The 24,913-nt window shown below is 40.0% G+C and overlaps 1 protein-coding gene across 14 annotated transcripts in view; it reads right to left on the reverse strand.

The window, feature by feature from the left end:
- PPFIBP1 (PPFIB scaffold protein 1) overlaps positions 1-20,845 on the reverse strand; it is a 146,717-nt gene extending 125,872 nt beyond the window's left edge. For 6 of the 14 annotated variants that reach the window (XM_039882407.1, XM_039882419.1, XM_039882417.1 and 3 more), the window contains exons 1-2: positions 20,671-20,810; positions 13,120-13,203 (exon numbers count right to left, since the gene is read on the reverse strand). The gene's annotated coding sequence lies outside the window, so the exon portion shown is untranslated. Of the gene's footprint in view, positions 1-771; positions 843-13,119; positions 13,204-19,341; positions 19,379-20,670 lie in introns of all 14 variants that reach the window. The other 8 variants (XM_039882410.1, XM_039882406.1, XM_039882409.1 and 5 more) reach the window with 8 other exon arrangements.
- Positions 20,846-24,913: the final 4,068 nt, after the last annotated feature.

Genomic DNA, 24,913 nt, shown 5'->3' on the forward strand with positions numbered 1-24,913 from the left:
AAAAATTCTGGTTCTTCAAAAGCTTCTCTCCTTTTAACAATTTCTCTTTACACAGTTCTGCACTTCCTGGCCAAGAAACTCTCTATTCATCCTTCACAGATGTTAGTCACAATGAAGAGTCATAGTTGAAGTTTCTTCATCTGAACTTTCCAGAACACCAATGACTAATGCACATGCGCAAGCACATCAGAAAGATAGAAAAGCCAGAGGAAGACTTTCCTTGTCCCCAGTTAGGATGTCTGCTCCTGGCACGATCAGATCACCTGAGACTCTAAGGTCACACGGAAAAAGATCGCCCAAGTGGAGAGTTCAAGACAGCAAAGCGCACATGTTCGACAGTCTCACTTCCAGCCTTTCCTCTACAGCAGAGTCTATGCTACATGAATTCTCTTCTCATCTGCCATCTCCTATTTCCAGACAATACAATAAACCAGCTGACAGATTATCTACTTCACACGCAATCACCAAATCATCACATCTCTCCACAAGGTTCAGATAGGTGTGTTTTTAATATAAAACCTATCGCCATGGCAGCTGGAGTTATCCGGTTTCTGCATAAGGAACAAGTGACCTATTAATCTCTCCCTCGGTGGAAACAGGTTAGTAACATCTTCTGTGACTTGGCATTACAGAGCTCCTAGGTGGCAAAGCAGATCAAGGCAAAGACCATAAGGGTTGTGTAGGACTTTGTGGGAAATTAAATCCATTGGTCAGAACACACATTCCATCTCCTTTGCTGTACGCCAGGCCCACATCATCAGAATTCCCTACCTCCAGTACCCCACAACACACTCAAACTGTTGAGATGATGGGTCAGCAGAACACACTGTCTCCTTCAATTACTAGAAGATAAAAAAAATTAAGAACCATAGATATGAGTTAATCTGCAGTTGGGAAAGACATTATGTATGACTTTGGCCATGTTTACTCATGCCACAAACCATGCCAGACAGTTTCAGACATTTGCGGAATACAACTATCTTTTATAAGTGCCAAAAAACTGATTCATTTATTCAAAGCATATTAACTTGTCCTTTGGCAGTATAACTCCTAAATCGTTATGCTCAACCATGACTAAAATACCATATCAGGTGATTGAAACTTCCATAGATGCTATACTCTCCCATATTTGCCCTCCACCCCTAGGATCCCCTGGAAAATTCTGAGTTTGATGGCTTGTGTGCCATACCTGCTTGCCTACCTTCTGTGGTGGTGATCCACCAAGTCTATAAACTCAACATGAGTTAAATATCCCAGAAACAACTGCATGTATATATATGTAATTAATATTCTAAACATGCAACAATTCATGCTTGGGAGAAATTATTCGATTATGGTTATCCATTTCACAGGGATAGAAGCTGGCCCTTGCTACATCATAATCAGGTATAAATATTATCCAAGTATCTCATAAACTTTTGAGAGGCTAAAGATCTGTTTGATTTATCATTAACAAAGGGGTATGACTTGTTCCTTCAGTGTTGCTAAGGGATCCAAACTTTCTAACTTTCAGGTAAAGGGACTTACTATACACTGGGATTTGGGTGCTACCTTATTGTTCGTTGCTTTTTTAAGGGGTTAAGTTCTTTGGGACAGGGTAGTTGACACAGGTGTGTTCCACCCAGACCCAATTTTCAAGGGTCAATGCGCACATCCCTGGCTGCAGATGGCTCACAGGGAAAGTCCTCAGCTAACTGCAGGATACTGCTTTACCCGAAGTTATGCCCCCAGAAGGGGTTGCTATCTACCAACAACTAGGATTCAGGGATACAAAAGTCTAGCCCCTTGCCTCAACTGCGGACAACTCAGAAGGGCCATCCCAGCTCCAGAGCTCCCCATAAGGAAAGCTGAGACCTCAGATGCAAGCACATCGCTGTTCAGCTTCTCCTCTGCCCAACCCCCGCCACCCTCTTTTCCTCACCCCTAAAATCCTTCAGTACCCAACTCCCAGTCTCAGTGTGCTTCCAGCAAACCCAGTCAAACACAGGCAGTTTTCCAAGTGCAGAAAGTTATTTTCTAAATTGTTCTGAGGAAGTTACAGGCCCCAGAAAGACACGTTCTATCAGAAGTCCTATGAAGGCCAAAAACAGTCTTTGAAAAATACTGTGATTCAGTTTAAAAATTACAAACTTTTGATAATCTATCCAGATCACTTTCTGAACATCAACCCAATACAGTCAACAGGAACAGGAGTTAAATGATGTCCCAAAGTTTCTCAGGTTCACAAATAAGGGAGGTGAGACATCGCCAGGCTCGTGATTTACACATCACAACATCATGTGGCATTGAAAACTGATATCAGAGGACGGGATGCCAGATCTGGGGTTTCCAACCTTAACCATTAGAGTATGCCCCTCTACGCCTAAGATATACATGCTTTATAACCTCAAAGCCTAGCAAATCTTTATTCTAAAGCTATTGGAAAGTAACAGTCCTATACATAAATACGAAAATGAGTCCTGAACACTTTTTTTCCCAACGTTTCACACTTTTAATAACAGGGAACAGTTCCTGGAACTGAGAGATTATTGATGACTTTGTAGTATTTACTATACCCTCAGGAAAGCGGCTGGCAGACAGGCCTGAGCAGAAATCAAGAGCTACTACTACCGTGTTGCCCAGGACATAGCCCCATCTTCTAAAAAATTTTGAGGAATTACCTAGTAGTCATCTAAGCTCTAGTCAATTTTAGGGCCTGGGGATGGGTTAGGGATTTCATAGGACTATGAGTCAGAAGAAAAGCAGGTACTTGCATAGCGTCTATATCTTATTACCAGAGGTTGGGGTTCAGAATGTTAAAAATGTAGATAATGTACTTTATATAAAAAACTCAACTTAAAATCATACTACTGCTTAATGTCTTATAGCTTTTTACACTTTGTCTCATTTGACCCTCACAGCCCTTCCTGTGAGGGCTAGGCTGGTATTATTATCTCAATTGTGTGACTGATTAAGTGACTTGCATAGCATCACACAACTGATCGATGTTAGGATCAGACTGTCAGATTCTTGGTTCAGGGTTCTTTCCTATAAAATTCTGCCAATTTGCAATTTTTCTATCTATTTCTCCAGGTTTGTGTGCAAAGCCCCAAAACTTTGTCTCCTTCCTTCTCCTTTTCTGGCTCCCGCCTTCATACTCCAGATCTATATTTGATAGGAACAAGGGCCACAAACCACGATCAAAGGTGCCCCTATCTCCCTGTCTTCCTCCCTCCCTCTCTCTCCCAGTGACTCAAAACAATCCAGACTCTGTTAATATAGACCACAACTTATGAAGTTGTGGCTGACAAGAGGCTAAGGGCATCAAGTTTTACGACTACGAGTATTCAATATCTGTGACAAACCTAGCTCATGTCAGTCACATTTACTAGGGAGGGTAGGGAGCTTTAAACAGCTCACTGATTTCTTAGACCCAGTCATTGTTCTTAGGAAAAGCCTTTCACCCTGGTCAGTAGTTTTTGCTACTGTTATCTGAAGCACTCGGTGGGTTTCACTCTTGCCAAGTTGGCATTCCATTTCTGCAATGAGAAAATGCATGGACAGAAGAGATCAGATGGGGATTTTCATGGTTTCAGTAACAGAAGCAAGCATCTCTCTGCCTGAGGTGGATGCATTACAGCTTGTAGGAGTGTTAATGAGAGCTAATTACTCCATTTACTCCATAAGTCAACCAGCCAGCAACAAGAAATGCCCGGTAAAACTTGCTGGGTTCTCAGGCTTTGTTTCGAAAGGCTGTTGCCAAAATGATTTGGCTGAAGTGATGGGTATAGAGCTGCTCGACTGGATTGTTATCTCAGGATCACAAAACATAGACTTTAGTCCTTTGTATCCTGTAAATCAATAGTCAACTCAGCACCAATTTTATTCTTCCAGACTTAATCTACTCTCTTTATCATTATCACTACCACCTCTGCCCTCAAATATCCAGGTTGGCTGTAAATTTAAAAATCAAACAACAGGCCTGGAATTTTAGGAAAACAATTGCCTACTGACCATTAAACTGGGCGTGGCATTTTACAATGCCCTACACTCAGTTTGCAATAGTCACAAGATTTGGCCAACAGTTTACTTACTTTGATCCTTGAACTCTAGACAGAAGAAGGAATTTAGAAACCATGTAAATTTCACTTACTGATATTTAACTGTATCCATGTTTTATGCAAACCACATATTCATATGACATGAAGTATATAAAAATGCAACTAATTTATGAATGTATATAAATTATATTTTAAAAGGCTTTCCCATCCTTGTCTCTCCATTCCTACCAAAGGGTTGGGGGAGGTGAAAAACCATAGGCAGCAGATTTAAATTTCCTATAATAGAATTGAGGTTAGTTATTAACCCAATAAAGCCCCATCCACATTAACCTTTCCCATATTTCAATTTACTAAGATAGTATCTTGTTGAAAATACAACCTTGGCTTCGGGGACAAAAAAAGAAGGTCTAAGACATATCTTAAAGAAGATTCCTAAAAGGCGTTATCTTTAACTCCATAGACACAAAACTCTACTGGATTATGATATAATTCAAAGATAACAGCATTTATAATTACTTGTCTCAATTTAATAAAATGGAAAAGTCTGAGTAAACATACAGTAGAAGTTAAATTGCAAGGCAACTTTCATATTGAAATTCTGTAGACAGAAATAATATCAATGGAGTTCTTTTTATGTGGCTAACGAGGTCTAGCATAAGATCCATCAAATCTAACCCAACTTGTATGTGGTATAAAGAAAACAAAAATTTACTCCTACAACTTTCCTCCTGAGTTAATTAACAACTTTGTCTTTTCTCATGATTTTCTACAACCTTTTTGTTGTTGTTAAAGACTGTTCTGTTACCTGAATGTTTATGATACGTTGACAAGTAACAACTCCATAAATGATGCCAAAAATCTTAACTACCTCTAAAAAAATGACTGGGTTATTTCTCTTCCAAAGAGCTGTCTGTGCTTTTTACACAAACACACAGACAAAATGTTTTATTTTAGCTGTGAGAACAGTCCTAAGCTCAGGATCATCACAAAATTCTCCAAGCAGAAGGATTTTAGAGAAGCAGGTGACATCCACAACAGGAAAGAAAAACTACTGAACAGGAAAATAAGAAGGTCAGATAAAAAAAAATTTCTTACACTTAAATATACATGATATTTACTAAAATTTCACAAGTCTAAGAGGATTTAGCAGTTATTCTACAATTTTTAAACAAAAAAGAACTAGTATTTTCAGCTTTGAAACTAGGAAACAATAGTTACTGAGCTCCTACAATGAACAAGTACTGTGCAAGGCATCTTGACTATATTATCTCAATTTAATCTTTCCAGTATTCTTACAAGGTAGACACTGTTGTTCTCATCTTACAGATGAGAAAATTGGGCTCAGGTTGGGAAAGTAACAAAGTCACGATGTTAAAACATGACTACGTTGGGATTCCATCCAAGATATGTCTGCCTGCAAAACCTAAAACGTTTGCTGCTACCCTCTGCCCAATAGCACCACCAAGAAATTACAACCAAAAACTACAATGATAGAATTATTTCATAAGTAGAGAGGATCAGCTCTGGAGTCAGGCGCTCTAGATATTAATTATGCGTCTACTGAGTGATGGTTTCCTTCAAATTAATGGAGATGAAAATAATATTTAACCTCATAAGGTTGAGGTGAAAAGTTTATAAAAAGGCTTCAGTGAAAGGGCTTTGCAAAACAGATAAGCACTAGTTGTTATTGTTACCTCCCTATTCAACCTTCTTGGCTAAAGCAGCAGGAGAACTGCAACACGGCTGTGAGCTTGTGAGTCCACCTACCCATCCACCCTTGACCAGGCTGAGCAAGACAGAGGCTGAAGCCCAAAAGAAAAAACATAAGGGATGAGGACTGGAGGGGACTTGGCCACAGTCTCTGCTCAGTCTACCTTCTCATGCACTAAACAAATTTTTAAAAATGTAGGAGAACAGCTGCTTGTCTCAGATATTGGGGCACTTTGGGAATCTATGGAAGGTCCTTACCCTCAATAAGTTCATTTCCACCCTGAGGGAAAGTAAATACAAAACAAAACCAAAGGAGCCTCGGCCAAACAAGCCTCATTCTTCATCCTTTTTCCTTTTTCATCATTTCCCCTTATTCATTCTCATTCTCTCTCTCTCTCTCTCTCTCTCTCCCCCCCCCTCCTCCGTGTATAGCAGGAATGTGGGCCATGGTAAACACCCATAGTACTTGAGGCCCATTTATCCTCATTAGGAAACTCTATAGTGGTCACTTTCAGATAGAATTTTAAGCACTAATGACACAGTATATTGACTTCCAGAGCAGAAAGCGTTCATTTCAGTATAGACAAAAGAAAGTTGAATACCCCAGGTGGAAAAAGACAATCAATACCTTTAAGTACATAAAATACATAAAAAATTTAAACTTCCACACGACATGACTAAAAACAAAATTAAAAGACAAACAAAAAAAAATTAGAAAAAAAAACTAGGTGAAAATATTTGCAGTAATTATGAGAGAGGGTTAATAAAGGCAAATAAATACATAAATTATAATTTATGATAAATAAGAAAAATACTAATACCCAATAGATAAAATAGGCAAAGTACATAGTTTGTTAAATAGGAAATATAGCCAATATTCATATAAACATGTTTGATTTCATTAATATAAAAGAAAAAAGAAAAGAAAAACAAAATAGTCATAGAAAATCATCAAATATTATTAAAATGAGATTAGAACTCTGCTACTGGCAGCAAAAATTAGTAGAAACTTTTAGCAATTGACAGCAATATTGATCAAGATGTCCATACACATCCACACCCTTGGTTCTACTTCTGATCATCCATTGTAAAGATAAGAATAATATATAGAAAATGTTGGCTGCATAAAGATACTCATCAAATATTGAAAACAGGCTATATGTTCTGCAGTGGGGTTAAATAAATCATGAAATACCGATAGATGGAATATTTTACAGCTCTTAGAAAAATGTTTACAGATATTACAGTAGTATGGGGAAGGCAAATAAAATAGGTTAAGAAAAAAAAAGGACACAAAATCATATACTCAGAATATTTCAAATATAGAAAAAATGTATGAATGAAAAAAGAGAAAAGAAACAGAATAGTACTGTGTGGTAGAATTACTGAAGACATTTTTTTAACTGTCTTTCTGGTTTTTTCTCTACTACTCAAATCTTCATATATTACTTTTATAATAACAAAAATTTGAATAATCTCAACTGCAAATCTACAATAAACAATAGATGGAAATCCAACAGCTCTCTAAGCCACTCTCACAAATACCAAACACTGTGCAACAGGCAAGTGAAGCAGTAAACAAGGGGAAAGGTGGCTTTGTTTTAAATCTAGGGCTAGAAAAACATTAGTTTCTTGATTATAAAAACAAAAAACTTCATGTCCCCTTATCAAAACATTTTTTTTTTTTTAATTCACTAACCAAAACATTCTCTACCTGATTTAAACCCACACACCAAAATTATCTCCACAGAACAAACTAGCTAATAAGCAAGCAGGAAGTTTACCAGGAACACCCTAAAAATTAATAATGGTTTTTACAGCTCTGATAAATCCATGCCAGCTCATGTTAGTACACAGTGTAACACACAATCTCAATGAGTCTGTCGTCACTTCTAAATAGGAGAGCATGAAATACTTAGCATAAGGCTCTTACTTGGCAAGTATCACAGATGCTGCTGAAATTAAGCCTTTTGGGGTTCACCCTCTTGAAAGCAGATTTTGCAATCTTCGAGCTGGTTTTCTTAGAGTAACAGTTAACTAGGCCAAACTCATTGCGTTCATTATCTTATTTCATCTTCACAATCCTATAAGGCAGGGCTTCTCAACTTTGGCACTATTGACTATTTGAGCTGGGTAATCCTTTGTTATAGGAGGCTGTCCTGTGTATTGTAGGGTGTCCAGCAACCCTGTATTCTACTCACTAAATGTCAGTTTTCCCTCAACCCCGAGTTGTGACACCCAAAAATATTTCCTGACGTTGGCAAATGACCCATCCAGAGCTAAATCACCCCGGTCGAAAATCATGCTACTATAAAAGTATGTACTATTATTGGTCTCATTTTACAATTAAGGAAACTGAGACACCACTATAGGCGCATCTAACTCCAAAGCTCAATATCTAACACTCTTTATTGTAATTGTGCACAGGTAGGAGACAAATCTTATAGTATAAATGATACACACCCATCTTTTCTACTTGAGTCTCCTTCGCATCCCCAGAGTCTCATCTAGGCCTCAAAACATATCGATCGAGTGAACCATTACTCTCATCATATACACATAATTGAGTCCCTGCTGGGTAACAGGACTTTGCAACAAAAGCACAGTCGTGGCTTTCCATAAGTTTATAATCTATTTGAAGAAATATGACATAGGCAAAGATAGTCCATTTAGAGTGTCAATTTTGGAAAAAACTCTTGTTTCCTTGTCTGCAAAATGGAAGTACCGCTAGTGCTGTCCTCATAATTCACTGAGATAGTGCAAGCAACGTTCCTTTCCCAAAGTACAATTTCAAAGACCAACGACATACAAAACGCATGGCAATAAATAGGCACAGGCGTTGGAAGAATCATAGCATCCTGGAATCACTGGGCTGGAAGTAATCTTCAAAAATGGCCTGAACTCAACGCCGACTTGGTACTGAGCATTTAAAAATCCACAAATTCCATTACCCGCTTCCAGCGGAGTTTGTGGGCTGAGCTCTGACGGAGGCTCTCATCTCAGCAAAGGTTTCCTGAACTGCTTTAAGAGGGCCTGGAGGAAAAAGGAGGGTTTAAGCAAAGAGCAGAACAAAATAGAAAGTAAAAAGGTTGAGTGGATGGACTTAAAGCACTCCGGGGGTACAGAGCCTTGTCTGAGCACAGAGGACAAGGAAAGACAAACCTGGAGAAAGAGGTCAAGCTAAGAAGTAGTCACCAAGTGACCTCAGGGTGACCAATGGTGACACTGGCCAAGTGAGACTTAAGAAATATTTCTCCTAAAACAGCAACCAAGGGCTGCTGCAAAGCATACGATCAATTTACATTAGGAAGGTGGAGAACTTTTCAGACTAAAAGATCAGCATTAGAATTGCTTCACAGCATTCCCTAAAAACAACAGGCAGATACTGGCTTTAAATTTACATAAGTGAAAGCGATTTTGCCAGAAAAGAGTCAATCTGCCAGAAAAGAGTCAATCTGCCCTAAAAGCAAACCCAAATTATTTGTCCCCCAAGTCCACAAGTACCCCTTCCTGTTCTCTAGGATACCAGCCCAGCACAAGGAAACAAGAGCCCAGAGTAGCCAGATCTTCTCTTTGTAAAATCTGAATTTCAATAGGTGAAATCGCCCGATCTTTAAGTATTGGCTTAAATTTCTTAAAATACATGCTGCATAGGTCAAACCAAACTTTCCTTAATTCAGTCTGCACAGTAGGGCTCCACTGTAAGCTACAGTTCACGGGAGGTCAAAAAAAGCTTTTTAGCAGGCAAGGTGGCCTCACACCAAAGTTTAATTTGAAAGATTTGTCTGTCCATGAGGTGTAGAATACAGGGATAAAACTAACTGCACGGGTTCCAGGAAGAAGACAATTACAGGGTCTATATCAGAGATGACAGGGATGTGACCCAAGGCTATGGTAGCGGCAATGGAGTTAATAAAAAATATTTGAAAGGCAAAAATGATGGCCAAAAGAAGGTCCCCTAGGATACCAGACACAAACCTGCTCGATTGCAAACTTTGATAACGAAGGTGAGTCTTTAAGACTAGAGGAAAACTCAGTCTTAAAAGTTAGCTCTTCTGAGAACAGGGCCACCTTCATGGATTAGTGACTTTGTAATCACACAGAACCCCATGCTCAGAAAGGCTCCACAGTTGGTTTAATGCTCTGCTGTCATCATCTTGAGATTCTTAAGAATTTTAACTTTGAACTTGTGTCTGTGAATGAGGTCTGATGGGAAAATGAGCACACATGTGAGCAGAGGCGATCCCATTTAACATATGTAGCCACATCATTCCTTGCAGCCCCATTCATATTATAGCGTTTGCAATGCCTCATGAGCTTCTATGGATCGTGATGCGTAGGAGTTCAGCAAGACTAATTCAAATAAATGTGTTACAAATACAACTGAGTGAGCAGGTGAATGGGTGCTGACAGCTCCAAGAAGCCATGCTTTCCATTTGAACCAGAAATTGCTGTGCATGAGGAAACAAAGCAATGTCTTTCTAAGAAACACAAACAACCAAGGAATCCTATCATATCCTCTTACTCCTGTCATCTCCCTGTATGAGCCACAATCTTGTGCTGAAAATGATGGCACAGAATGAAAAGGTAGAGAAACCCATACTCCTTTTTCCTGTCAGTCCCCCCTTACACCAGTCCTTCCTTCTATAAACCGAAGACTGAGAATGTGCACAAATCAAGAAATAAAATAAAAGTAATGAGTCAGTTTTGTGCAATGGTTCTACTGTTTGGGTAATAACAGTAAACCTATCCATAGCAAATTACAAAATAAGAAGTGTGTGATTTCAGAAATTCTGCATACAAGTGAAAAGCTCTTATATTTGCATTTAAAACTGGCATTGGACACTATAAACAGTAAAATTCATGCTAATAATTTTTTCTTCACTTAATATGACATTTCTCAGTAAATCAATGCCATGATGAGTCAAGCAGACAAAAAGAGAAAGGTTTTAATGTCAGTATCTTTACTTTTTTTTTTTTTTTAGCATACCTGGTATTTCTAGGTAGCCTCCCATTCAAGTACTAACCAGGCCCGACCCTGCTTAGCTTCTAAGATCAAACGAGATTGGGCTCATTCAGGGTGGCATGGCCATAGACTGTTAGTATCTTTAATGGCACTTTTTTCCTGCTTTCTGAACAAGGAGCCAGGCACACATTTTCATTTTACACTGGGCTCCACAATTATGTAGCTGGCCCCATGGAGAACCATTAAACTCAAGAATATAATGCCTATCTAAATATGCTACACACACTTGAATAAGTTTTTACAGATGTCTTTCAAAGAAACCCTTAAGAGACCCAGCTATGGATTGATGGGAGTGGTGCTGATTTTAGTACCAGGCGGTTCATTACTGAATTGCTTCAGTCCTTTTCTTCCATGGCCCTAATGTCACCACAACGACAAATCTGCCGAAACATCTCAACCCAAAGTCTTTCCAACTAAAGATCTCTCTAGAAATAATTAGTTGAACTGAAGACTAAAGAAAAACTTACCAGCAGTAGCATTTAATGCAGAAGTCTCTGCTGGGCCACTCTCTTCCTTAAAATATTCCTGGGGCTTTGGTGGTTCGGTTAGAACCAAACCCAGACCGTGTTCCAGAACAGGCTGTTTCTCACCATTCAGAGTGCTCGGGTTTTCCCTGGGAACTGGTTCTGCAAACCATTAAATCTGGTTGTCTAAAGATTCCTCCTTTATATACAGTCAGGTATTCCTTTGTCTCATTTCATTCTCCTCTTCCTTTTTGTATGGCTACTTTCCACCTCAATAAATTAATTTCCTGCCTGGAGACACATCTTGGCAAATGTGTCAGTTTGTGTTGTTCAGATGAGACACTTCTGCCATTCTTTCAAATTTTTCCTCTGTACCAATAACCCCAAGAGCCAGCCTCGCAGGAGCCTGAGTTACTTGTCTATGAATTCCGTCTCACTGACTCCCATTAAACTGAAAAAAAAATGCAGACTGCCTAAGGTAAACCTATTTATGTCTTCCAATCACATTTTTTTCCATTTTCCCCTATCTTTTCTTCCACCCCATCTGAAGAAGGGTTCTTACACATTTCAAGGGTTAACCTGCCACTCTCCGCTTAATTTTGAATCTATCCCTGTCCTTCTCCCTCAGACTTTGCACCCATCCACTCTCACCTTTCTTTCAGATCACTCTTTCTACGTGTACCTGCCTCAAACCCAAGCTATGATAGCATGGCTCTCCTTGTTCAATTCCTTGAAAGATTGAGCTAACGAGGCCACCTATAATTCATCATCTTCATCATCTGCCATGTATTTTTGGCACTCTGGATGTCACCTCTACTGTGCTACTGAAACTGATCTCCATGTTCACAAATGAGCTGGCAGCTGGACTTGGGCAGTTTCTCAGACCCGTTCTTGTAATAGGTCTGCAGCACTGGATGGCACGGAATATCCGCTTCTGTTGAGTGTGCTTCTTCCCTTTGCCACAATCATCTTCCACTTCTCTGGTCATTCCTGCTCTATCTCCTGTAATAACTTTGCTTTGGCCTGACCATATCTGAATGTCAAGAGTTCCCTGAAGGCTATATGCAGTAAGTCCTCACTTAACATCGTCAGCAGGTTCTTGGAAACTGCAACTTTAAGTGATATGACATAAGGAAACCAATTTTACCACAGGTTAATTGATATAAACAAGAGTTAAATTCCTATGGCTTATTTCTGGTCACAAAACATCACTTAACTAAATGAAGATCTAAACACTTCTAATATTAAACACTGAAATAAATGTGAGCTATACATACATTGAGGAAAGATCAATAAAAACAAGCAAGATCATTATTTTCCAATCCACTTACTCCAGTTCAGAGTCCAGGTAGCTAGAGCCTGTTCCAGCAGCTCAGGGCACCAGGCAGGAACCAACCCTGGACAGGACACCCTTCCATCTCAGGGCACACTCATACACATCCACACTCAGACTGGGACAATGTGGACACTAGTTCACCTCATGTGCACATCTTTGCGATGTGGGAGGAAACTAGAGTACCAGAGAAAACCCACACAGACATGGAAAGAACATACAAACTCCACACAGACAGTGACCCTGGCTGGGAAGCAACTTTTTTTCCCTCAAAGTTGTAACAAAATGTTATTTAGGACCTGCTGTACTTACTTTTTATTCTACATCCTCTTCTTTGGCAAGTTCACCTACTCTCATTATTTATGGACATGATCCATCAATCTAGGGTTTTGCCTAAACTCCAAACCTAAATTTCTAATTCTTAACATTGTCATGTGGATAAGATCAACCAGTTATTTAATAGCTTTTAACATGCCAAGTGCAGAACTAAGCCAGAGGCAGAAATATGAAGAGGCTGAGGATGGTGACTCTGGAGACTATACCTACCTGCATTTAAATCCTGAGTCCAACACCTACAATCCGTGCGACCTGGGAAACTCAATTAGCTTCTCTGTGCCTCAGATTCTGCATCTATAATATAGAAATAATAATAACAATACTTTTTCTTAGGGCTGATATAGGGATTAAATCTAAGTTAAAATATGTAAGGTGTTTAGAACTGTGCATGGTACAGACCAAGTGCTATGTAAGCATTAGCTATTATTATTGGTTATTCTCCTAAAACCCTGAGACAAGTACTATTATTTTATCCCTTTGCACACAGAGAAAACACAGGGAGGTTATTGTGGGTCATGACAGAATCTCAAACTCTAGATGTTCAAATCGTAATTCATCATGTTTCCCAATAAAATTCAACTTTTGCTTGTGTGCCTTTCTTGATTAAGGATGTTCTATCCATCCCCACTACCTCTGCCACATATACCCCAGCTAACTCCCACATCCTAGTTCCAGAGTCATCTTTATAAAATAATAGTTCTCATATCCCACCCGACCTTACACCCCAAAAAATCTCATTTTAAAGCATAATCTCATCACTCTCTTTAAAACCCTCTAAGATCTGGCTCCAGTATATCTTACTTGTTTTAATAATATTGATCTTTCTATCTCACTATATTCTGCATTCTGTTCGAAACCCAAGTTTGCTCATCTCCCTGCACTATCTCCTCAAAATCTCCTACTCAGCCTTCAAAAGCCATTCAAATCGCACCTCCTCTAGTGGGACCCCACTAAACTCAATCCTTTGCTCAAGTGACTAATCTAGTTCATAGCAAGATCTTCTCCCACCTACCTCCAAAGGCCCAACAAACTGATTTTTTAAACTTTAATACATTTTATATTTCAAGAATAATGCATGACTGTTGTAAAACAGACATTAATATGCTGTTAAAAAAAACAACTAAAGCCCCTTTCATCTCCCCTGCCATCCTAATCCCATCCCTCACAAATCACCCCATTTAGCAATTTTTCATGCACCGACAAATACAAACTATGTATATGTGCCTGGTTGCTTTTTTCTTAAAATATTTATCACAGACATCTATATAAATCAGTATATTTTTGCAACTTTTTAACAGCTAAATCGTATTCTAAATCTGTCTTTTATTACAATTATATAAAAGGATCATCCCCTTTCTGCCCCATCTCCTGCATATGAATATTCTCAAGGGTAAATATCATCTCTGTTTGTCCTTACATCTCCAAGAGGACCTCCTACCAAAGCCAAGAATTGCTTAACAAATGTTCAATGAAATACTAACAACATCTGTCATCAACAGTGCTCATTGTGTGTTAAGAAAACAGCTGTTAGTGCTCCACATATATTAGCATATTTAATTCTCATAACCACCCAAATATTCCCATTTCAGAGAAGGCAAAATCACACAGCTAGTAAGGACAAAAGATTCTAATCTACATTTGTCTGACTCTGGAGCCCACTCCCTTCATCCCTATGCCATATCTAAAAACTTTTCATAGAGACATCCTTTGCTTTTTCAGCCAAAGTTGGAGAACAGAAGAGCTCCAAGTATTCTGGTATAGGCAGGTGAGACTGAGGACAAGAGATGGTTGCAGCTTTAAAGCTAACCTACCATTGAGCCATTCAATCAATGTTTACTAGAAGTTGAATTACTAGCCTCCTCCTCTTCAGGTTCCCCACTACACTCTCCTTCAATAACAGCTGCCACCATTTGTTGAAAATCTGTCATTATTATTTATATTAGTAATTTCTAATTATTTCTAAGACTGACAAAAATGCTATGAGATAAAAATCAGTACCACCATTTTATAGATGAGAAAACTGAGACCCAGAGAAGTTGAATCACTTGCCAATATTAGACTTAATAAACAGCAAAGCCTGGATGCAGGTTGAGGGTCTGTTGGGCTCCAAAGTCCAACACCCCACCCACCCCCCGCTTTTTTTTTGTCATACAGAATGCTGCCTTTTAATTCTTAGAGAAAAGAAGAAGTATGACTTTTTAAAAATTTAAACTCAGTTAAGATCACATTTGACCTCACTTCTGTGATTTAACCAAATTTTCTTTTTCTCACAAAAAGTCAAGCGATGGGCAGAAGAGGTCTGGTACGGCAGTTTCAGAATGCCATAAGCTTCTCAGCCTGCTTACCCCTCAAGTTTCTTGTCTTTGGGCACAAAATGGCTTCTTCACTTAGAAAACAGCATCCACGTTCCAGGGAGGAAGAAGTACAAAGAACAAAAGGCCTAACAAGTGGATGCCTCGAGGTCATCCCCTTATAAGAGCTTTCGGAGGGAGCCCCATCCAGCTACTTACATCTCATTGCCCAGGCCTATGTCCCTTAGACAACCCCCAACTGCAAGAGATTCTGGAAAATCAAGTTTTTTGTTTTTTAACGGGCCAGGTTGGCCAAACGAACGAAACGGCTTCTGCTGTTGTGAAGAAGGAGGTGGAATGAGTATGAGTTGAGCATCTAGCTGTGTCTGCCCCACAGGGTGATATAAGAGTGCAAGTCATCCTAGAGAATCAAGGTCCCCTGCAGAGAGAAAAGCAATAAAAGAACCTTAAGTCTGTGTTGAAAAGCTCTCTTGGTTGTGCAAAGTCACACACTGATGGGGGTGGAGGCTAAAGAATGTGAAAATTTTACAAAAGCATCCAAGCAGCTGATCCTGAGGAAAAACAGAGTCCCAGGTGACTTCACACAAATCATCCCGGCAGACTCACAGGTTCAACCAGAGTGCTTCCTCCGAGTTGTCACTGTTTTCCTTCCTCCCACTCACTTACCTCCCATGGTTAATGTACAAGAGAACCTGCAAGTTCATTCGACTCTCCTATCACTCACAAGATAAAAGTAGAGCATGTTCAAATTCTGGTTCAAACAAAAAAAATTCTCTACTATGTGTTGTTATGAGAAGCAACATCTTTAGAAAAAAAATACACATCGCAGGGACATTATTTAGGAAACTGCAGTCACACAATCAAGCTATATTAAGAAAGCAGGGATGGAGTTTTAGCCTTGTTTTCACTTTCTTCCAGATAAATCCAATAAACTTTCCTAATGAAAATCTTATACAACTTTGTGGTGGCAAGATGACATTTGTGTAAAGTACTGTAAATGAAGAAGGGTGACAGAAAACCAGCAAAAGGACTTCTGTGAGTTAGATCCTAGACACAGAAATACAAGATAACGTAGGCATATTCAATGATATGGTACAGCAATACATTCATAGCATGGAAAAGTTAATATACTTCCCAATGTGCCCACCCACTTCTTTCCGAGAACTGCCCTGCTTGTCTAAAGAATTTGGCCACTAATTTATGAATGGACTTGCTACTGAAAACAGCATCCTTAGTCTCTCCTTGACCAGGTAAAATTACGTTTTCCCTTGTTAACAAAGACATACACACTAGGAATGAGCATATCTGCTCCCTTGAACATGCATCTATTTTTACGTCAAATGCTTGATTTCCTTAAACAAGAGGTGAAAATACCCAGCCTTACTCTGGAGTTCATAGGGAGTCCATGAAAACTATGGCCAGGTCCAAATATTATAGTACTTCATCTCCTTCCTCCATGATCTATATTTGATCTATATTTGAGACATGAGCCTTTGCCAGAATGACTGCTATTCAATGCAATTAGAGTTTGTAAAATTCCTTCAAGTTATGGACATTTTTAGGTGCACCACTGTACAGAAACCACTAAATGATCTTTCTATTCTGAACTCATTCCACTTGCCAACAGAAACAAGGATGTGTGTGTGGCCCAGTCAAAATGTGAATCACGCCAAGTTCCAGGAAGACATACAACCAAAGTTCAGTCACAAACTGTGATGACACACCCATCTGGACCACTGACTCCAAACCTGTATTTCACAAATAGAAGCTCTTCAAAGGGTACAGGCTGGTACACATTTCACTCAGACCCTTTTCTCCCCTCAACACTGCTTAACAGGTCTACAAACCGAAAACTCCTGGAAGTGCCCATGTTTTAAATCTAAAATCCAGTTGTTTAGTGTTCTAGATCCTTCAAAATGGGGAAAAAAGATTGAAGTGAAAGAAATCCTCACCACTTGGCTTTTTGAAACATTAACAACTAACACCAAACTGGCATCAATAATGACTAAATTTAAAATGAAGAGTATACAAGAAATAGAAGGGTCTTTGTATTTTGTAGGGAGGGTTAATTCAGTTTAGTTTTTTAATCCATTAGCTCTACTTAATAAAGCATCACTCTTTGTGGTAGTGATATATGTGACAAAAGCTGTAGGCTTTTTGCCTAGCAAAAAGGTTCTGACGTGCACTGCAATGAATTTGAGAAACAAATGATAAAATATACTACAGATGCAAGAAACTGCACAAGCCCTGAGCAATTTCTGGATAGTGTCAACTTTGGGACAGTTTGATGACTGATTTAATTATGAAATTATCAGCCTTTAGTAGAAGGGAAATGCTGGCTGGAGGACAGACTCCTTGCTTCCTGCATCTCCAAGCAACACACAGCTTCCCTAACCTTAACGCTTTGGATCTCACACTTAAACTCATCTGTTTGACCATGGCTAAAATAACAATCATCATCATGGGTCCCTGAAAGATTCACAATTGGCTGCTCAATTTTATTTTTCTCAACTTCAGAACAAATATGACTTTCTAAGGAAATTTCTGGAAATAAAAAAGTCATCACAATGCAATATCTCTTGCCTATGTTTTTACCTTGAAGCAACGTTTCTTTTTTCAGTATGTGTGCTGCCAAAGCGAGCACGAAGCAATGTTTCTTTAATAAAGAATCAAGACAAAGATCCAAATGTGAATGTATATGCATTCATTAATTCACTCATTCACTCATTGTTTTGAAAAGGCAATTCGAATCAGGCCAGAAACATGTAATATCTTTGAAAAGACAGAATGATGAATGAGATCTTTTAGTTAACAATTTGAAAATGTGTTATTTGGGTTATAGGTACTTTTAAAAATGAGAAATGAAACTCAAAAAGCTAATTTTAATGTAACGAATTACTAATATAATCAAATTATCTACAAAAATGAAAATATTTCATGAATATGAAAGACAAGTTTTAAAAAGAGGTGAGCTAGTCATTAACTGAGGGAAAAAATGACCTTGTTCTGATTTATCTCATGCTGGTACAGTGAGTGACAAAAAGACTACATAAACAGTAAACAAACTCTCACTCACTGAACTAGTTTCCCAAAAAATGGCTATGATGCCCTTGAAATTATGTACTATTGATCTGGAACTACAGTGTGCCCTGGATTTCTAGTCAACATTTGTCCAAAAAGGCCAGATTATCTTTTATTTTTTAAGAAGCTATATGAACTATGATAGTTGCTGGTCAAAGGTAATTTAACCAAAACCTAAGCCTACCTTTCTCAATAACAAATATCTTTATTAAAGTTTTGTCCTTTAAAAGTACTGTGTTTTACTATACCACATCTGCCTCATAAACACAGACCAAGAATGAGAAATACTGGTTAAAACTAAGTATGTAAAATTACTATATGTAACATTACTGTTATTACTCAAAAAACTGTTAATGAAATTTAAAGCTTTGGCATATTCAAGTCCCTAAGCCAGGACTAGTTTCTTGGAAAGAAAGCATAAATCTGAATTTGGCGCACCAGGATAACATCCTAAAGATATTCTTTACTTGACTGGTTTTTGCAACTCCATCTCTGAGTATTACAAACTGCAGTTTGAACACTCCATCAGCCAAGGCTCCAGTGATTTCATATCAGCGCACAGGAATTCCACATCACCTCCTTCTCTTTCCTACTGGAAAACACAGTGTTTTACATGCTTCCTATAGAGCATAAATAGAAAAAACTTGTCCACCATTATTTCAGAGCCATTAGATAATTTCTGTTCCGGAGTCCAAAACACAAACCAAAATTTAAATGTTCTGACCTTTCTAGTAACGCACACCTTCCCTTTGCAAAAAGCCTGCTCTTTATCCACCCTGTGCTAATTAATTTTCTCAGGAATTAAGAACAAACAATACAGACCCAGGTGGTTTTATAAACAACAGCAAACAAAATACTTCTTTCTAGCTCTAGCTCTTTCTAGCTTGTCATCTGGTCAGAAAGATAGAGAACCCCATCTGTGAAGTCCTATATCTCAACACTTTCTGATGGGTTTATTAGATGTAAGGCTGTGGCTTCTTTCCTCATCTCTTGGAAAAGCCCTTTTTTTCAGGCACTGGGGATGCAGCTTTTGACTCACAGGAAGTCCACGAAGTCCACACGAATTTCCTCCAGACCTAGCAAGAGAAGGATCCTCACTGTGAGGGACAGTGGTAAATGAAAAGAGAAACCTGACTCAGGAGTCTGAGCCCATACATGTTTTTCCTTCTCCAAAAGAAAGAGCCTGAAGCACTGATAACTGAGGATTCTGAATCATTCTGTGGAGTTATTTTTCTCCCCTTGAAAAATCAATCACAACTAGTTTGTGACCTGGGCTCACAAAATCTCCAACCAGAAAAAAAGAACAGGTTTGAAACAAGAAATAAACAAAATTCAGAATTCTATACTCTCAGTTCTCAAAATATCTTTCCCTCCCAACAGGCAATTGCTTTCCCTGATTACTAAAGTTGGACACTAAATCAAATTCTCATTCTATTGCTCCCTGAACTTCTTATTGAAAGGAAAGATTTGTTTTGGTCCCACATGTTGAGAAATGCCTGTTCCTATAATTATGAGTTTGTATGTCATGCCTTCTGCCACATTTCTCTGTTAAAACGCCCTTCTCTAAAAATGATCCCTGAAAACACAACTACCAGCCCTCATCCTTTTCTCAAGCAGCCACAGGACACAGATCTGAAGATTCTCAGCAGCCTTCCTAACCCCTCCAGATCAAAGTTGGCAACGAAAGGGATTCTCGCTTAAAATTTAAGAGTGAAAAAGAACTGGAAGTTAGAAGTGTGCCCCCAAGAGACTAGCTTTCCCACAAGCTCAAGTGAATTTCTCACATCCTGACTGGACTATATAAAAAGATTTTTTATGCTGATATATAAGGATAGCAATTATATTCTTTCATTTAAATCAATATGTAATATGCCACACAGGAACTAAAAAGATACAGAACTTTAGTTCTCTCTCAAAGAGCATCATTTTTGAGTCGATTTTTCATAAATTTTGTGACATTGTTGAATAACACCCCCCACCCATCGACCCCCATCTCTCTCTCTCTCTCTCTCTCTCTCTCTTCTCTCAAACACACACACACACACACACACACACACACACACACACACACACACACACACACACACACACACACACACACTGGGGTTCTCAAGCATTATTGGGAGACCAGGGTGCAGAGGGTCTAATGACACAGACAAGACTTTACATGTCCATCCCCTGGTGGTATTGGGAGCCCCAGGAGTTAAGCCCTACCCCCACCCCGAAGAGTCCGTTCCCACTGGGAAACAGGAGTGAGTTGGAAAAGGAAACCGACCCGGGAAAAAGGAGGAGCAGCTGCAACACTCAGCTGCAACCATACAACGGTGCCACTTCCCTCCGGTCTCCGAGAGGAGTCAAACGCCCTTACCTGGGGGGTGGAAGCCGCCAGCACCAGTTCCAAAAGTTCTAGTTCACCTTCCGTCGGAGTTCAAAGCCCCGGCACTCTGGCCCCGCCGCAGGCTAGCAGACCTGAAGGCAGTCCCGTCCTGCTCCCGCCGTCCCCACCCTCTGGGCCCTACACCATGTCAGGAATCCGGGCAGGCACCGAGCTTGGAGCTGACATCACTCCCAGTTCCAGGTACCTCCCCCTCCCACTGCGGCCCTCTCTCCTCCCTCCCTGCAGGAATCAGCCAAAGAGAGTTCGCAAGGGGGAGGGGTCCGCAGCGCCCTGGCTCCCGCTGATTGGGCGCGGGGACAGCCACTCAGAGGAGTCAACTAATTTTATACATTCCTCGCTGAGCCAGACTGGAGCTGGAAGTGGGTGTTGATGGAAAAAAAAAAAAAGGAAAAAAATGCTGCCTTTCCTGCTATCTCTAAGGAAAGGGGCTGTATGGTGAAGAACCTTGCGGGTTGTGTTTTAAACTTTTCTTGGCAGATTTACAGTATCCCAGATCAGAAATGAAACTAACCCACCCAAGCCCCCTTTTTAAGGAAAAACAATTGCCTCTGTGTCACGGGCAAGTACGAGTCCGGCGGCGTGTGGAGCAGAAAATGGCTAGCTTTAAGTCAGGCAAATAAAGGAAAACGCCAGCTCACTCTGCTACCCTTTTATCTTGGGACTGCTGGGTGTTCCCGTAGACGGGAAATTTAGAACTTAAAAAGCACTTCGGAAAAATGTGGAAGAGAACGGTAGAAAAGGCGCCCCAGCTCTGAATTGTTAACTTATCGTTGCGGTGATATCGACCATGTGGCTGCTTTTGCTGTTAGCGATGAAAATCAATCACACCACGCGAGCTTCCAGGCAAATAAATTTGAACTTCTAAAGTAAGAAATATTACTATTTGCCTTTTTAAGAACCTTAACGCTGCTATTTTCATGCACAACTAAAAAGGGGGGGAGATCTCACAATTGAGTTCAACAAGCCACATGAGAATAATTACTGTTGAATGGAACCAATTGCAGAGGCTGAGCTATCAATTAAGAATAACTAACATTTACCATTGACGGATATCATGCTGTATAATCCCGTTGGCTAACAGAACAGAAAGATTCTCAGGAGATGGTTCTTTCAATTTGACTAATATCTGCTCCAAGGCAGGACTGAATGGAGAAAAGTGGCTCTGTTTATATGAGGTATAGGTAGCACGGTATCCATTATCTTCTGCAAGTATAGTGAATTAATTATTGACTTTCTATTAATTTTTACTGCTTGTTTTTGAAGGATGCGAATGTCATACATTTCGCCAGCCTGCCAAAAATGGTAGAGGGATGTAGACTCCAACATCGTGTCTCATTTAATCCTCACAGCCATCCTGGCAAGTGAGTGTTACTGGCCCCTTAACATAAGAATGAAAGGCTCAGCAAGGTTGCATAAGAAAAATTACTCCAGAACTGGAGTTGAAATCAAGGTCCATTTGACTCTAAAGCCATTTTTTCTCTTTACTCGAAAGCAGTGATTGCATACAATCTGCACTCATTCAAACACTGTAATGTTAAAAAAAAATCCACAGACCCAGGCCACGCTCTCTGTTTGTCAGACCTACACTATACCAAGCTCCTAACTTATACTTCTTATTCCATTTTTCTCCAATTCTTTCTATGTGCCACTACCAGATGAGTTATCTAAAACTGTTTGGTTTTGCCATCAATATCTTCCCCTCTAAATCAACCCCTCCTCCATTTCTCTGCAATTCTTGGCTAGCCATTTAAAATTGTCCCTAATCTAGCCTCTGTTTACCTCTCCCACCTTTTCCCACTTCAGTCCTGGGAAATACTCTGCTATAGTCAAACTGGTCTGCTCACAGATCCGTGCCTGATTCTCGCCTCTGGCCCAACTGGAAACCTCACCCTTTTCTGAGTGTGGGTTTGTTGTTTTTGTTTTTGTTTTTCGAGAACTTTTAAGATCTCTCTTAGCAACTTCTAGTATGTAATACAGTATTAACTATAGTTGTCATGCTGTACATATCATCCCATGATTTATTTACTTTATAAGTGGAAGTTTGTACCTCTTGACCCCTTCTTCTGCGTGTTAAATCCCACCCTTCTCTTAAAGCCTAATTAAGGTCCTTGTCCTCACTGTGCACTACAGTGGACAGAAAAAGGGCTTGGAGTCTATTGCCCAGTTCTATCACTTACTTGCTGTATAACTTGGCCAAGTCACTAAAACATCCATCAGTTACCTCTTCTATGAAATGGGGCTGATAATACATCAAAGGTTATTGTAAGCTTTATTGAAATTGTATAGATGTGTAAATATGTGGTTATAGATGTCTAGTTATATACATTTCCTATCTTCCTAAACTATACAACGAGGTGACGCCTCATTGTATTCCTTACACACAATTCAAGTAAAAGTCTCAATAAAAAATACAGGACAGAAAATGGATCATTATATATACCTCTAATCCCCCTCCATTCCTTAAATATGCTCAAAACTCAAATAATCTCACATCCAGAAACCGTAACTATCTTTTCTTCCCGTCACCCCTGCCCTCAGTCTCTCTCTCTGCTTTGTCCCGAGTCCCTTCCTTTCCCCACTCTCCACAACAACCCTTTCAGGCAACAACCCTTTACTCCCTCAGATATTTTCCGCACCAACCACTTAACCTGCCCCTTAGCCACTCATCTTTCCCTCTTCCGCCGTCAGGGACACATTTGTCTGTCCTGCTTCTTGCCTGCCTTGCTCTCCCAAATGCTTCAAACAGTAGCTGGGTGGCTACCCCTCATTCTTCCAGCCCCAGTCATAGGATGGCTGCACTCAGCAGCAGGAGATGGGGGAGGGAATGTCCCACCCCCATAGGGATGGCAGGATAGAATAACAGGAAGTTGCCTCCCATCCCCTCCACAGCTGGAGTGATAACAGCTGCCACCAGAGTCCGGAAAACAAAAGACTCAAGAGGAAAGCTGAAAACAGGCCAGGGCTCCGGCACTAGTGTTCAAACTAGGGTTCCAGATAGGTGAGAGGGGAATCCATAGGCCAGATTTCAGCCTTCTTCTCAACACTTCTCCCTCCCCTCTGATTGGGTTACAGATCTCTATTCTACATTTTTTTGGCTTCATCATAATGCTCCATGTTTAAAAGAGGCTCTAATACTTGAAGAAGTGTATCGAAACCACTGGCCTCTGGGTATCTTGTGGAAGCCCCAAAGAATCAGGATATTGCAGCAGAAGTAAAATAGGGTGTCCAATGAGCAGCTATCCAGAGTTAACCTACTACCCTGGATCTTAGCTGACTTAAGGCAAAAGTCTGTTTACAACTCCTGTGATTTCAACACTAATTGGCTCTGAAGGTCTAGATGTCTATTTTCTGCCTAGTTATTCCTATGCTATGGTCAACCTTTCCTTTAGCACCTATGAATTTTGCCAGGTACTCTCACTGTGTGGTGGGAGTGGGGAGGAGGACACTTTAAAAGCAAGAGAACACCTACTGAAAATAACAAAAGTCGAACTTGGAATGCACACTAAAGGTCATCTGATGCAACCACCCATGGCGGCAAGAATCCCTTCTAGAGCATTCCTGGCAAGTAGCCGCCTAGCCCCTGCTCGAATTTGTCTGGCAACAAAGAGCACATGAGCTAGGAGAGCAGCCCACCACTAAAGGTCTTTCTCCTAGAAGCTAGATCTTGCCCTTCTGACTATTCCTCCAAAGACCTCTGTCTTGTCTCGTTTAATCCTCACAACCATCCGGTAAGGTGTTATTAGCCCCATTTTACCACAAGAATCAAAGGCTCAGCAAGGTTACATAAGTAAATTGCTCCAGAACACCCAGAACTGGGATTGAAACCAAGGTATCTTTGACTACAAGGCATTTTTCTTTGTATGTCACTAAAGTATTGATCGTCCACAATCTACTCGCTTTCGGTTCTGCCCTCTGGAGTAACAGATTGAAGGCTGACTCTTTTTCATTACTTCCATCCCCAAGCCTGGGCAGGCATAAGAACACATCCCCTACGTAGTCTGTCTAGATGCAGACACTAGGAAAGGCTCAGCCAACTCATCAAGGCCAGGTTATTTGCTTGTCTGGTCTTCACAGGCTTCTAGCAGCAGCTCTCAAGAGCACAGTCCTGATCACTCTTGATTCCTTTCACAACACTTGAACACTTACCAAGGAGCAAAGCCCACATTCTTAACTGGCATCCAGAAGTCTATACATCCTGGCCCCCAACCTACCT

This window comes from Pteropus medius, unplaced genomic scaffold (assembly GCF_902729225.1).
Source record: "Pteropus medius unplaced genomic scaffold, Ma_sr-lr_union100, whole genome shotgun sequence".
In the NCBI taxonomy this organism is placed as follows: Eukaryota; Metazoa; Chordata; class Mammalia; order Chiroptera; family Pteropodidae; genus Pteropus; species Pteropus medius.